Source organism: Desmodus rotundus, chromosome 6, assembly GCF_022682495.2.
Source record: "Desmodus rotundus isolate HL8 chromosome 6, HLdesRot8A.1, whole genome shotgun sequence".
Classification (NCBI taxonomy): domain Eukaryota; kingdom Metazoa; phylum Chordata; class Mammalia; order Chiroptera; family Phyllostomidae; genus Desmodus; species Desmodus rotundus.
The window spans coordinates 51227744-51243395 of NC_071392.1; the positions used below are offsets into that span (position 1 = coordinate 51227744).

Here is a 15652-nt window from a genome sequence, read left to right on the forward strand (position 1 = left end):
GAGAGATGTATCCTAAAGCCATCAAGATTTAAGGAATCTATTTTTTTCCTGCTAGTTCGGAGATCTCCATCAAGAAGTTCAGATGACCAGATGGATAACATGGGGCAAGGCGTCAACTCGTTACAGGTACTCACTGCTGTGATGTCCCCTGTGAAGCTAAATTTTAAAAGAAGGGATCATTGTCTACTGTGACCACATTCCACCTTCCTCAGCCTCCCTAACCCTGGAGGTATTTATCATATTATCCATTCCTCATACATAATATAAGTTGTTCCAACCTGTGTGTATGAGGGACGGTGAGTGAAGGAGACATAGGGAAGAAGAGAACAATGGCCCCCAAAAATTCACTGCAATATGAGCTTCTACCCCAGTAACACTCTTGGATTAGAAAGAAGGTGAGTCCAATAAGACATAGAAGAAAAGTCCTACTAAGATAATAACAACAAATTAAAATAATTAACATTTGTTCATTTATTAAGATCATGATATTGGAAAAAGAATGTGGGTTTGAAGTTGAACTAACGAGGCTCAGGGTACACAGTTAGAGGCAGAGCTGAAATAAATCCCATAAACTCTACCGCGGTGAAGAGAATTGGAGTCAGTTTACACAATTCAAGTTATGTGTGTTTGGTATTTAATATAAGCTTCAATTTTGACCATCTGTACTCTAAAAATAAAAGGTCACAATAATGGATTAAATATTACATATAAAAACACACATGTTTAGAGAAAAACTTTAAAGGACTTATTTTAATTAATATTGGTCATAAACATTGAAAAAATTTTAACAGAAATTTATGCAAATTTGGGAGCATAACAGATAATACTTTTTTTAGTATATCTATACTCATTTTACAAGAAAATCTGTTTATATCATGATGTTGATTTTGAGTTATCCGTTGTGCAGCATGAACACTCATCAGATATGTTTTTTAAAATTTCACAAGGATGATACACTTCTGATATCCCCCTTTCTTTAAAAGCTACAATCATAAAACTGTCAACTGATTCCTTGGCCCACTATTCAAAGACGGCATGAGTTTTGATTTTCACCAACTTTTATATTGATGCAAATTGTATTTTTCTATTTTGAAAACACATATTACACTTGAATGTGCTAGGAACTATTCTAATAACTTCATACGTATGAACATTAGCTCATGTTAAAACACTTTGCTACAGTCTAATGATAATAACCCTATTGTTGCCTTTAAAGAATTACTTTACTGTATCACACAAACTGTTTTACTTGACTTTTCTAATCCTTACAAAAAAATCAAGGCGCATATGGCATCATTTTCCCATCTGGACATAAGGAAGTCACCTACTGCCCTGGGTCCTCCAGCTGCAATGCAGCTGAGGCAGGACAGCAGTCAGATGCCTGTGACTCCGCTGCTCTTCCAAGCTGCTGCCAGGATCTGGCCCCATATCTCTCAGACAGGGACCCTCACGATCTGCAGAGGAATTCTCAGTGTTCTGCAAGTCCTCCATAAAAATTCAGGTGGCACAAATACGTCCATTAGTCCCTTGTGATCCTAAATGGTCCCCTTAAGGAAGTTCAAATGAAAATTTAGAGATCATGGAAGAAAACAGGCATTCAACTATAATGGCTATGTTGAGCCTTTGACTGAGATACATCTGGGTGTGCAGCCCAATTTTGCTACTTGCCTGTTGTCTCTCTCTGGGTAATTAATTCAGTGTCACTGAGCTTCTATTTCTTCATGCATAAAATGAGATTAATAATACCTAGTAAAATTACCATGTGTAAGATGATAAATACATTGTACATAACATATAGTATATACTCAAAATGAAAATGGAAGCTAATGTAGTTAATTACTGCTAGTAATTATATATATTTGTATAAAATTACTGTCATCAAACATCCATAATACCAGTTTAGTTGCCTTTAAAATTTGTAGCAGGTTTCTTCAAGTTCAATGTCTGCTGTTTTTGTTCCCTTAATCTTTTTTTCATGGTGTACCATTATTCTTATTTTAGAATAAGTATCTTAAACAGTATCTTTGTTGTTAAAGTGGTTCAAATTTTTTCCTGGCTTTTAATGTAATTTTTTTAGTTCATTTTTCATTGTATTTTTTCCATCACTATTTATCCCTCCTCGAACCTATTCCACCTCCACACTGTTGTCATGTCCATGAGTTCTTTTTCTTTTTTGCTCAGTCCTTCCCCCTCCTCCCAACCTTGTCTTCCCCATACTTGCTCTCTATTTTTGAGTCTCTCTTTTTCTTGTTAGTTCAGTTTGTTCATTAGATTCCACATGAGTGAAATCATACAGAACTTGCCTTTCTCTGACTGACTTATTTCACTTAGCATAATTCTCTCCAGGTCCATTCATGCTGTCACAAAGAGTAAAAAAATATATTTTTTTGTCTGAGTAGTATCCCATTGTATAAATGTACCATAGCTGTTTTATCCACTCACCTACTGATGGACACTTGGTCTGCTTCCAAATCTTGGCTATTATAAATAACACTTCAATGACAAAGAGATCCATGTACTCTTTTGAATTAGTGTTTTGGGATTCTTCGGACATATTCCCATAGTGGAATTTCTGTGTCATTACGCAGTCCCATTTTTAACTTTCGTGGTATCTCCATTCTATTTCCATAGTAGCTGCAAAAATCTGCATTCCCAGCAACAGTGAAAAAGCGTTCCTCTCTCTCCACATCATCACCAGCACTTGTCATTTGCTGACTTATTAATGATAGACACTGTGATTGGTGTGAGGTGATATCTCACTGTGGTTTTAATTTTCATTTCTCTAATGATTAGTGATGTTGACCATCTTTTCATACGTCTATTGGCCAGCTGTATGTCCTCTTGGAGATGTCTCTATTCAGGTCCTTTGCTGTGTGTGTGTGTGTGTTGATTTTTGTAAGTTCTTTATAAATTTTGAATATTAACCGTTTACCAAATGTATCTGCAAATATGTTCTCCCATTCAGTATGTTGTCTTTTCATTTTGTTGATGGTTTCCTTTGCAGTGCAAAAACTTTTTAGGTTCATGTCCCATTTGTATTTTTTTTTCTTTTGTTTCCATTGTCCATGGACATATATCAGGAAAAAAAAAATACTGGTACAAGCAATGTCCAGTATTTTACTGCCAATGTTTTTTCTAGGATTTCTATGGTTTTGAGTCTAACATTTAATTGTTTAAACCATTCTGAAATTGTTCTTGTGTGTGGCTTAAAAAGGTGGTCTAGTTTCATTTTCTGAATGTATCTGTCTTACTTTCCCAATGCCATTTATTGAATAAATTATATTTAGCCTATTGTATGCTTTTGCTTCTTCTGTGAAATATTAATTGACTATAAAGGCATGGGGTTTTTTCTGGGGTCTCTATTCTGTTCCATTGATCTATATGTTTTTATGCCGATACCATGCTGTTTTGATTACTCTATCCTTATAGTATAGTTAGGTAGCATAATTCCTACAACTTTGTTCTTCTTTCTCAATATAACTGTTATTATTTGGGGCTTTTTGTGATTCCATATAAATTTTTGTGAAATATGTCATTGGTATCTTGATAGGAATTGCATTGAATCTATAGACTGCTTTGGGTAGTATGGACATTTTAATGATGTTAATTTTTCCTGTTCGGGAACACAACATATGTTTCCACTTCTTGTTGTTTTCTTCAGTTTCCATCTTCAGTGTCTTATAATTTTCTAAGTATAGGTCATTTACATTCTTGGTTAAATTTATTGCTAGGCATTTTATTCCTTTTGAAGCAATTGTGAATAGGATTGTTTTCTTTATTTCCACTTCTGGTAGTTCATTATTGCAACTGATCTCTGGATATTAATTTTGTATCTGCTAGCTTACTAAATTTATTAACAGTTCTAGTAGTTTCTTGGTGGAATCTTTAAGGTTCTCTATATGCAGTATCATGTCATCTGCAAATAAAGACAGTTGACTTTCTTAGATATGTCCCATAGATATCTTATTCTATAGTCAGTTTTTAAAATTCTTTTTTTCTTTTTGTGGCTCTGATTACTTGTATTTTCTACCATGTCTACCAAATCACTGATTCAATCATATGATTCATCTAACCTACTGTTTATTGATTCCAGTGTGTTTATTTCAGATAATTGCATTATTTCTTTTTTTAAATTTTTATTGTTACTCAATTACAGTTGTCTGCCTTTTCTCCCCATCCCTCCAAACCACCCCAGCTGAACCCACCTCCCTCCCCCACCTCCACCCTCCCCCTTGATTTTGTCCATGTGTCCTTTACAGTAGTTCCTGTAATTCCCTCTTCCCACTGTCCCCAACACACTCCCCCCTGGCTATTGTTAAATTGTGATTAATTTCAATGTCTCTGGTTATATTTTGTTTGCTTCTTTCTTTTGTTGATTATGTTCCAGTTAAAGGTGAGATCATATGGTATCTGTCCCTCACCGCCTGGCTTATTATTTCACTTAAAATAATGCTCTCCAGTTCCATCCATGCCATTGCAAATGATATAAACTCCATCTTTCTCTCTGCTGTGTAGAATTCCATTTTGTAAATATACCATGGTTTTTGGATCCACTCGTTTGCTGATGGGCACTTAGGTTGCTTCCAGTACTTGGCTATTGTAAATTTTGCTGCTATGAACATTGGGGTGCACAGGTTCTTTTGGATTGGTGTTTCAGGGTTCTTAGGGTATAATCTCAGCAGCGGAATTGCTGGGTCAAAGGGCACTTCCATTTTTAGTTTTCTGAGGAAATTCCATACTGTTTTCCACAGTGGCATCACCAGTCTGCATTCCCACCAACAGTGCACGAGGGTTCCCTTTTCTCCGCATCCTCTCCAACATTTGTTTGTGGATTTGTTTATGTTGGCCACTCGGACTGGTGTGAGATGGTACCTTATTGTGGTTTTAATTTGCATCTCTCTGATGGCTAGTGATGCTGAGCATCTTTTCATATGTCTCTGGGACCCCAGTACATCTTCCTTGGAGAAGTGTCTGTTCAAGTCCTTTGCCCATTTTTTATTTGGGTTGTTTGTCTTCCTGGAGTGGAGTCATGTGAGTTCTTTATATATTTTGGAGATCAGGCCCTTGTCCGAGGTATCATTAGCAAATATGTTTTCCCATATGGTTGGTTCTTTTTGTATTTTAATGCTGTTTTCTTGAGCCATTAAGAAGGTTTTTATTTGATGAGGTCCCATTTGTTTATTCTTTCCTTTATGTCCCTTGCTTTAGGGGACATGTCTGTGAGGATGTTGCTGCCTGGAATGTCTGAGATTTTCCTGCCAATGTTTTCCTCTAGGACTTTTATGGTGTTATGACTTATATTTAAGTCTTTTATCCACCTTGAGTTTATTTTTCTCTATGGTGTAAGTTGGTGATCGAGTTTCATTTTTTTGCACGTTAGCTGTTCAGGTCTCCCAATACCATCTGTTGAAGAGGCTGTTTTCACTCCATTTTATGCTCCTGCCTCCTTTGTCAAATATTAATTGACCGTAAAGACTCGGGTTTATTTCTGGGCCCTCTGTTCTGTTCCATTGGTCTATGTGCCTGTTTTTATGCCAGTACCAGGCTGTTTTGATTACAGTGGCCTTGTAATACAGTTTGATATCAGGTATTGTGATCCCTCCTGCTTTGTTCTTCTTTCTCAAAATTGCTGCAGCTATTCGGGGTGGTTTATGGTTTCACATAAATTTCTGAAATGTTCATTCTATATCTGTGAAATATGTCATGGGTACTCTAATAGGGATTGCATTGAATCTATAAATTGCTTTGGGTAGTATGGCCATTTTGATGATGTTAATTCTTCCAATCCATGAGCATGGTACATAGTTCCATTTGTTTGTGTCTTCCTTAATTTCTTTCTTCAGTGTTGTGTAGTTTTCTGAGTACAGGCCTTTTACCTCCTTGGTTAGGTTTATTCCTAGGTACTTTATTTTTCTTGTTGCTATATCAAATGGGATTTTTCCCCCTGATTTCTGTTTCTTCTGTTTCGTTGTTGGTGTACAGGAATGCCTTTGATTTCTGAGTATTGACTTTCTATACAGCTGTTTTGCCAAATTCATTTATTAGGTCTAGTAGTTTTTTGGTGGAGTCTATAGGATTTTCCATGCACACTATCATGTCATCTGCAAACAGTGACAGTTTCATTTCCTCCTTTCCAATTTGGATGCCTTTTATTGCTTTTTCTTGTCGGATTGCTGTGGCTAGGACTTCCAATACTATGTTGAATAGGAGTGGTGAGAGAGGGCATCCTTGTCTTGTTCCTGATCTTAGTGGGAAAGCTCTAAGTTTTTGTCCATTGAGTATGATGTTGGCTGTAGGTCTCTCATATATGGCCTTTATTATGTTGAGGAATGCTCCCTTTATTCCCACTTTGCTGAGTGTTTTTATCAGAAATGGGTGCTGTACCTTATCATATGCTTTTTCCGCATCTATTGATATGATAATGTGATTTTTGTCTTTACTGTTGTTGATGTGATGTATTATGTTTAATGACTTGTGAATATTGTAACCATCCTTGCTTCCCTGGGCTGAATCCCACTTGGTCATGGTGTATGATCTTTTTAGTGTATTGCTGGATGAGGTTTGCCAATATTTTGTTGAGGATTTTAGTGTCTATGTTCATCAGTGATATTGGCCTGAGGTTTTCTTTCTTTGTTATATCTTTATCTGTTTTTGGGATTAGGATGATGTTGGTTTCATAAAATGAGTTTGGGAGTCTTCCATCAGTTTGGATTTTTTTGAATAGTCTGTGAAGGATAGGGGTTAGCTCTTCCTTAAATGCTTTGTAGAATTCTCCTGTGAAACCATCTGGTACAGGGCTTTTGTGTGTTTGGAGTTTTTTGATGACTGCTTCAATTTCAACTGCTGTTATTGGTCTGTTCAGGTTTTCTGCTTCTTCTTCATTCAGTTTTGGAAGATTATATTTTTCTAGAAATGTGTCCATTTCACCTAGGTTTTCAAATTTCTTGGCATACAGTTCTTCGTAGTAATTTCTTACAATCCTTTGTATTTCTATGGTATCAATTGTAATCTCTTCTCTTTCATTTCTAATTGTGTTTATTTGGATCCTCTCTTTTTTTCTTGATGAGCCTACTTAAAGGCTTGTCAATTTTGTTTATCTTTTCAAAGAACCAGATCCTGGATTCATTGATCCTTAGAATTGTGCTTTTAGACTCTATGTCATTTAACTCTGCTCTGATCTTGGTTATTTCCTTCCTTCTGCTTGCTCTGGGCTGTCTTTGTTGTTGTTCCTCCAGTTCTTGTAGGCATAGGGTTAGGTTGTTTGTTTGAAATGTTTCTATCTTTTTAAGGTAGGCCTGCATTGCTATGAACTTCCCTCTCAGGACTGCCTTTGCTGTGTCCCATAGGTTTTGGGTTGTTGTGAGTTCATTTTCGTTTGTTTCCAGAAACTTTTTGATTTCTTCCCTAATCTCGTTCTTGACCCATTCATTGTTTAATAGCATGCTACTCAGTCTCTATGATTTTGAGTGTTTGTGGTTTTTTCCTTTGGGGTTGGTTTCTAGTTTCAGTCCCTTGTGGTCAGAGAAGATGCTTGATATGATTTCAATTTTCTTGAATTTGTTGAGGCTTGTTTTGTGTCCTATCATGTCTTCTATCTTTGAAAAAGTTCCATGTACCCTTGAAAAGAATGTGTATTTTGCTTCTTTGGTATGAAAAGCTCTCTCTATATATATCAGTTAAGTCCATTTCCTCTAGGGTATTGTTAAGTGACACAATATCCTTCTTGATATTTTGTTTGGACGACCTGTCCATTCTTGATAGTGGGGCGTTAAAGTGTGTGGCTGTCAATATCTTTCTTGAAGTCCTCCAAGATTTTCTTTATGTATTTGGGTGCTCCTCTGTTGGGTGCATATATATTTACAATGTTTATGTCTTCTTGGAGGATTCTTCCTTTGAGTATTATGAAGTGACCTTCTGGGTCTCTCTTTATGGAACTTTTTTTGAAGTCTATTTTGTCTGATATCAGTATTGCTACCCCTGCTTTTTTTTTCTGTCTGTTTGCCTGGAAAATTTGTTTCCAGCCCTTCACTTTCAGTCTGTGTAGGTCTTTCGTCCTGAGATGGGTCTCTTGTAGGCAGCATATGTGTGGGTCATGTTTTCTTATCCATTCAGCTATTCTATGTCTTTTGATTGGAGCAGTTAATCCATTTACGTTTAAGGTTATTATTGATAGGTGGTTATTCATGGCCATTTTTTCCTACCTGTGTTCCTCTGTCTTTCTCTTTTCCTTCCTTCCCTTAAAGCAGTCCCTTTAGCATCTCTTGCAGAGCTGGTTTGGTGGAAGGGTATTCTTTTAGACTTCTTTTGTCTGGGAAACTCTTTATTTGGTCTTCTATCTTGATTGAGAGCCTTGCTGGGTAAAGTAGTCTTGGTTGCAGGCCCCTGGTTCTCATTACGTGGAATATTTTTTGCCATTCTCTTCTGGCTTGGAGCATTTCCATTGAGAAGTCAGTTGCTAACCTTATTGGGGCTCCCTTGTATGTTACTTCCTTTTTCTCCCTTGCTGCCTTTAAGATCCTCTCTTTGTCTTGGAATTTTGCCATTTTAATTATGATGTGTCTTGCAGTGGGCCTCTTTGGGTTCCTCTTGCTTGGGACTCTCTGTGTTTCCTGGATTTGGGTGACTTTTTCTCTCCTCAGATTAGGGAAATTTTCCATCATTACTTTTTCAAACAGGTTTTCTATCCCTTGCTCTTCTTCTTCTCCTTCTGGTATTCCTATTATACGGACATTGTTACATTTTATGTTGTCCTGCATTGCCCTTATTGCCTCTTCATTCTTTCTGAGCCTCTTTTCCTTTTCTTGCTCTTTCTGGGTGTTTTTTTCTACTTTGTCCGCCAGCTCGCTGATCCGATCCTCTGCTTCATCAAGTCTGCTTTTACTGTGTTCTTCAGTTCAGAAATTGTATTCTTCATTTCCTCTTGGCCCTTGTTGATAGTTTCTATTTACTTTTTCATGTTGATATAGTTTGCTGTGAGTTCATTGCAGTTTCCCTGTAGTTTCTGGTAGTTCTCTGTGAGCTCAGAGAGCTCAGTGAGTTTGCTGATAATCATTGCTTTGAACTCAGTATCTGATAGTTGACTTGCCTCTTTTTCAGTTAGCATTGTTTCTGAGGCTTCCTCCTTTCCTTTCATTTGGGGATTGTTTCTTTGTCTTCCCATTGTTTGTGAGACTCTTCTTGTTAGCCTCTGCTTCTTAAATTGATCTATTCTGACTCCCTGGGTTTATGGTATGAACTTCTATGGTAGAATGCCAATGGGATTCAGTGGTGCTGTCTCCTTAATCGCCTGTGCTCACTGGTCTTGTGCTGACGTTTATGGGTATAACACGGTCTAACTCTGGTCTTTTCAGCACTCCAGGTTTCTTGTCTCACCTGTGGGAAAAAGAGGAAGGGGGGGCAAAAAAAAAAAAGAAGGGAAGGAGGGAAAAAGGGAAGAGAAAAGGAAACAAAGGAAGGAAGAAGGAATAAATAAGGTAAAGGATGAAAGGAAGAAGGAATACAAAAAAGAAAGAAGGATGGAAAGGAAGAAGGAATTCAGGGTGAAAGGAGGAAAGAAAAAAAAAGTCTTCAGCTGGCTTTAAACCAGTCAGGTTAGTTCTGCTGGTCTTCCTGTCTGTGGAATGGGAGGGGGTGTTTGGAAGGATTGGTTTCACTTTTCTCCCTTCCTGAGCCACACTCTTCACTGTTGTTCAGCCTTCAGTCCAGTTCCTCCGGGTCCTTCTGCTCCCCACTAGGCCTTTAGTTCACCAGCTGTGCTGTCCTTGAGTTGCACCAATTAGGGGCAGCTCACATTCCACCTTCTTGCTCTTTGCTGTCTTAGATGCTAGGGGCTCTCAGTGCTGCTATGGGTTAGTTCAGCCCCCTACTGGGTCGAGTCTTTCCGGGGAATGCAGTCTCCCCTAACCCTGCAGCTCCCCTCTGCTGGGCGTTCTGCCTTCCTCCTAGAGAGCCAGTAGGCCCTGCAGGGTTCTGTGCGCAGGGGCTAGGTAGGAGTTTTTCAGACCTGGTACTTTTGGGTGTGGTCGCCTGCAGGCAGCCAGGCTGTTGATAGGGTTGTGTGGCCGATCTCTGCTTTGGACTTAGGTTGGTTGCTGATCCCCTGCTTTGGGTCTGTGCGCAGGGACAGCCAGCTACTGCTCCGGTTGCGCACCCACCCGAGGTTTCAGGTGTGGGTGCCCAGCCGGGGTTTTTGGTGTGCGCGCCCACCCAGGAGCTTTTTGTCTGTCCACCCAGGCAGCTGGGCTGCTTATCAGGGCACGCGCTCACCAGGAGTTTCAGGTGTGGGCCCCCAGTCCGCTAATCTGGGTGCGCGCCAGCTGGGCTTCAGGTGAGAGCTGGGGCTGCTTTTCCACGTTCACAGTGCAGGGGCTGAGGGGGTAGAGGCGCCAGAGGCCGAGGCTGCTGTGGAGAGTTCTCTAACTAGCCCCTGCGTGCCTCTATTTTCTTTTCCTTTTTGAGAAATTCTTCCTATTCAAGCCCCCCTGGTCCAAACAAGCACCTGGCTGCTCACACAGCCCAGCCTGGCTCTCTCCCAAGAATCCTGCAGCAGACCCTGCGCCCTGGCCGGGGCTTCAGCCGCCCTGGTTCCAGTGCTCGTCCCAGGGACTTTATTTTCCTTAAGCACTCTTCTTACTGTCTGATCTTGCAATGTCCTCTATCTTGGGTCTCCGATCTTCATATATGCTGGAATACTGTTGGCTGTTCTCTCTGCTCCTCAGATCAGCTAGGTATTTCACTGGCGTTGAGGGGAAGTGGACTCAGCTCCCACCTATCTCGCCGCCATCTTCTGGACTGCATTCTTTATTTCTGACTAGTCCTTTTTTATGCTTTCTTTTTCATGTTGTTGCACATCTTTATAACCATTACTTTAAACTCTGTATCTGACAAATTGCTTGCCTCCATTTCATTTAGCTCTTTCCTTAGAGAATTTTGTTTTTCTTTCATTTGGGGCTTGTTTCTTTGTCTTCCATTTTGGTTGCCTTTATGTGTTTGTTTCTATATATTAGGTAGATCTGCATAGACTCTGGTGCAGCCCAATGTCTGAGTTGCCTGTGACTGGCCCTGGGCCAACTGTTTGGAGTTATCAGCAATTCACAGCTTGTGGTTCCTTCTGCTGTACCAAGTTGTGTGCTAATGGACCAATGTGTGCACAAAGGCTGACTTTTACCAGCACCAGGCCCAGGGCATGGTCAGCTAAAGTCTCAAAGCACCCAGAGAACTGCCTCGGTCTATAAGCTGCTTGTTAGGCTTAATCACTGAAAGAGCCCCTGGCTGTACTCCTCAGCAGGGTTTAAGCTCCACAGGGTGGGGTGAGAGGGATTTCTGTGGGTTGGGTTATTTCTTCCCTGCAGGCTGATGTCACATGGAGGGGAGTGCTCTGCCCAAGAAAGATGGCTTCTGCAGTATGGGGAATGAGTAAGCACAAGGATCCTGACAGCTGACCCTACAGCTTTCTCAGCAGAGCCACCAAACCCAGACTCTCCTCATGTGGCTCCAGTTCTCCCTGCCCTACATCTGTGAGAGCCCAAGGTAATTGTCTGCAAGCAAAATTTTGTGCACTGGCTCTTTGAGAGAGTGCCTACATCTCTAGGCATCTCTCCCAGGACAGACCCCACTGCTTTTCACAGAAGGATGCTACACAGGTGCCATTCCCAGTTCTGGTTCTTTATGCTAAGGAGGCCAGCCTGATGTTTAGACTCAACACTTCTCATGGCAAACCCACCCCAGTCACTGAAGTATCCCTCTGGAACTGCAGCTACTCCCCCCTGTACAAGCACACAAGCCATCTCACATCTCTCCACTTCCTATTGGTCTCAGTATGGTGATGTTTTTTCTTCTGTAAATCCTTGGTTATAAGACTTCTCTCCATCTAGTCTTCAGTCGCTTATTCAGGATGATTTTTCTATAATGTAGTTGTAATTCCAGTTTGGTCCTCAGAAGGGACTAATGTACTTTCCACCTACTCCCCTGCCATCGTGAATCAAAGTCTGTTCCCTTATACCTCTAGGCATTCATATCAAAGAGTAATTTGACAGAATTAAACAAAGAGCAAAAAGGGGTTTCATGTTTATGTAGTATTCCTTTATAAAAGGGTAGAGAAGCACTCACAACTCTGTTATTACGTGTGGAAAACAGTGACATGTAATATCCCTTAACTTAACAAAAGAAAACAAATTTTCTTATTCCTTACCCCTGAATTACAATTAGAATACATCTGATGTGGTCCCAACATTCTTAAGCTTCGGGGGAGCTTGATCTTAAATAAGTGCTGTTTCCCATCAGAAGTCTAGAAGAAGTGCACTGGGATGTGCTCCTGAATTTAGACATGGTATGGAAACCATGGTGGGGATATCCACTGGGAAATATTGCCAACTACAATAACTTCTGTGCTACATTTCATAAGGTGCCTCTTGCTAGGAACATGTAAGTTTACAATTAAGGTATGGAATTCTTCCAGTACAGGTGTACAACTAGACATGCCCTCAAGATAGGTGGAGTCTACTTCCCTACCCTTTGGCTTGGGGTTGACCATGTGTCATATTTGGCCAATAGATGTTGACAAAAGCAACGCAAGCCAAGGCTTGAAATATGCTTGCATGGCTGACTTGCTTTTTTAATATCCCGTCGATTCACCATTAAACGTACAAGCTTTGGCCTGGCTGGTGTGGCTCAGTGGATTGAGTACCAGACTTTGAAGTAAAGGGTCACCAGTTTGATTCCCAGTCAGGACACATGCCTGAGTTGCAGGCCATGTCCCCAGTAGGGGGCGCACGAGGGGCAACCACACATTGAGGTTTCTCTCCCTTTCTTTCTCCCTCCCCCTCTCTCTAAAAATAAATAAATAAAATCTTTAAAAAAATAAATAAAAGTACAAGCTTTGGTTAGTTACTGGCCAAATGGGGACACCTGGAGCACATCTGGAGCTATCATAACTAAATTTCTCAAAATCACTGTGAATTTGAAATTCTTAAAAGTAGCCAGAGAAAAAAGACAGAATAACAACAGATTTATCACCAGAAATAATGCAAGCAAAAAGATGGTGGAGCATATTTGCCTTATGTGCCCATCTATATTTAAGCAACCATGCAATGCCCTAATGAGCTGACAATAAATTAAATTTTCTAGGGAACAGTTTCCTCAGGTTGTTTGTTTTTTTATTAGAACAAGTTGGTATACTGTAAAGTCATTCTTAGTGTAGAATGTCATGGTTTTTTTAATTCATTGCCCTTAAATATACTATGACTAGAGTAGTAGAAAATTTGACAGTAGTAATAGAGACAGCAGAGAAAATGCATAGGGCTTACCCTTACAATGAGGTTCTGTTATGACAAGTAGATGAACAAATGGCCAAAATTTTGATTGAAGACCTTCCTACTACTACATCCTGCTATTTGCCATGTATATCAGTGATGTGTAACAACCTAAAGAAGGTCTGGAGAACATGCTCAAGAACATACACTCTGAATATTAAGGATAAAAATACATTTGTTCATTTATTTTTTCACACTTCTTCCCACGATCCTGCTTTCCACACCTGCCCTGGAAAAACATAGTGTCACAAAAAGATGGCACATTTACTCATCTCTGAAATAGGGATAATGACCTGAAAATTGCAGGAATGTCAAAATAAAGTTGAATGAGACCCTGCATATAACATACTCAGGTGTGTGACTATTCTGTAGCTGTTGCTGTTCTGTTGTGTGTCTCACTCTTCTCTCACTATCACTTATTTGCATGCTTCCTCATCTTGCGCTCCTTGTCATTTCCTAATTCATTCTTCTGCTTTCCTCTTTTTCTCTTCTCCTGCATGCCTCCCTTTGTCAAGCTAACTATACCTCTAACCCATACCTCAAACCATATTAAAAAAATATAAAAACTCAAAATGTATTCATGTCACAAGATGGATTATAAGATGCAAAAAGTCTAAGATTGTTAGAATTTCTGCAGTTTGAGAACCTTGGAAGCTTGTGAGGACATATAAGACAGTGATTTCAGAGTATTTTCAGTGCTGCATATGATAAATGAACTCTTATGCATAGCTAACCCTGCTGCAGGAATAAAGTAATGCTGTGGGTAATCTACTAGCACAATAAAGTGACTAAATTTTGGCTGAAATGCACTGTATATTTTTTCTCCTTCTGATTTTCATGTTACTAATTCCTTTTCTCTTAGAAGAATGTTAACATATTTATGTTAAAAAATATCAACTTAAAGAAGTGGTAGCTGGTTCAGATATATGCTACATTGAAAAGAAAAGCCAAGGTGGTATTTAAAACCAGGTTACAGGTATCCAGAAAGTTAATTTTGGGAGTGTATATAATTGCAGGCTGGCCTCATTGACATTGAACAGATAAAAAGGGCCACTGCATGAACTTATTTTGCAAGTTGAAAAATCTATTTGAGCTTGATTAGCTAGGAAAAACAGGATGATTTCCTCAGCTAAAATTCAAGATGCAGCATTAAATTGGGAATCAGAGATATAAAAGTATCATGCCTTCCAGCACAGCAGGCACTCCCAAAATGAATGATGAGAAGGACTTAGAGAAATAAGCTTGGATGATCAAAATATAATTTTTTGATTTATAAATAGGAAAGTGATATCCAAGGCACAAAATATGTAATATCACAGTTGGGGAAAGATTTAGACAAAATAGTAGGGGGTGTTTCTTTTTTAATTCTCAGAAAACTTATAATTTATTCACAAAGCTGAGGTTATTATAGAACAATGCTCTTGTTTTCACTTATAATGTACAAAGATTAGGCTAACTGATGTTGGTTTGGGATTATTATTCTGAGCTTGTAATATTCCTCATTACTGACTGATACTTGTTAAGCATTATATATTTGCTATAACTGAACCTATATCAGTCAACTAAATGAGTTACCTATAAGGAAGTGTCAATCATAAATGACCCCAAATAGCCTCAGTAATTTTGAGAAAGAAGAACAAAGTAGGAGGGGTCAGAATACCTGATATCAAACTTTATTACAAGGCCACTGTAATCAAAACAGCCTGATACTGGCATAAGAACAGACACACAGATCAATGGAACAGAATAGAGAGCCCAGAAATAAATCCATGTCTCTATGGTCAAATAATACTTGACAAAAAGGACAGGAAAATAAAATGGAGTAAAAATAGTCTCTTCGATAAATGGTGTTGGGAGATCTGGACAGTTACATGCAAACAAATGAAACTTGACCACCAACTTACACCATACATAAAAATAAACTCAAGATGGATAAAAGGCCTAACCGTAAATCATGATACCATAAAAGTCCTAGAGGGAAACATAGGCCGAAAAATTTCAGATATCCCATGCAGCAATGTTTTCACCAGTATATCTCCTAGAGCGATGGATATAAAGGAAAGAATAAACAAATAGGACTACATGAAGTTTAAAAAGCTTCTGCACAGCTAAAGAAAACATCAGCAAAATGAAAAGGGAACCTATGGGAAAATATTTGCCAATGATACCTTCGACAAGGGTTTGATCTCCAGAAATATAAAGAATTCATCCAACTCAGCACCAGGAAAACAAACAATCCAATTTTAAAAAAGGGACACTTCTCCAAGGAGGACATACTGAGGACCCAAAGAGATATGAAAGAATGATCAACATCATCAGCCAACAGAGAGATACAAATTAAA

The 15652-nt window shown here is 39.1% G+C and overlaps 1 protein-coding gene across 14 annotated transcripts in view; it reads right to left on the minus strand.

The window, feature by feature from the left end:
* Positions 1–15652, minus strand: part of AMPH (amphiphysin) — a 161257-nt gene that overhangs the window by 47985 nt on the left and 97620 nt on the right. The window lies entirely within an intron of this gene.